This window comes from Morone saxatilis, unplaced genomic scaffold, assembly GCF_004916995.1.
Source record: "Morone saxatilis isolate NCDOM2014 unplaced genomic scaffold, NCSU_SB_2.0 Contig4, whole genome shotgun sequence".
Lineage (NCBI taxonomy): Eukaryota > Metazoa > Chordata > Actinopteri > Moronidae > Morone > Morone saxatilis.
The window spans coordinates 14,216,344-14,216,714 of NW_023339984.1; the positions used below are offsets into that span (position 1 = coordinate 14,216,344).

General features: G+C 37.5%; 1 protein-coding gene across 2 annotated transcripts in view; it reads left to right on the top strand.

Annotated features, from left to right (window-relative positions):
• ripk3 (receptor-interacting serine-threonine kinase 3) overlaps window positions 1–371 on the top strand; it is an 11,051-nt gene that overhangs the window by 2,627 nt on the left and 8,053 nt on the right. The window lies entirely within an intron of this gene.

The window sequence follows — 371 nt, forward strand, 5'->3', positions numbered from 1 at the left end:
TAATAATAATAATAATAATAGGGCTACGCTTAACCCAGCAATATACTAACAATACTGTTCCTTTGTTTCCTTGTCTTGCACATGGATCATCAACTGGTGAGGATGCTGTCTTTCTTTCCTTTAGCGTCTTTAGCCTCAGTCTTATAGCACGATATGTACAGTATGTAGCCATAATAAGACCGGTCACAGGCTTTAAAAACAAGTCACTTGTAAAGATTAAAAAAGTCAAACTGGAGATGGAGAACCAGCTCCAGTCTTTGGCTAGAAATTGGAAGCCCGTTTCTTCTTTTTTTTTCAATTACATTTCTTTAGTTTTGCTTCATTTGAGTAGTAACAGTAGTGAGACAGGAAAGGCAGAGAGAGAGAGAGAG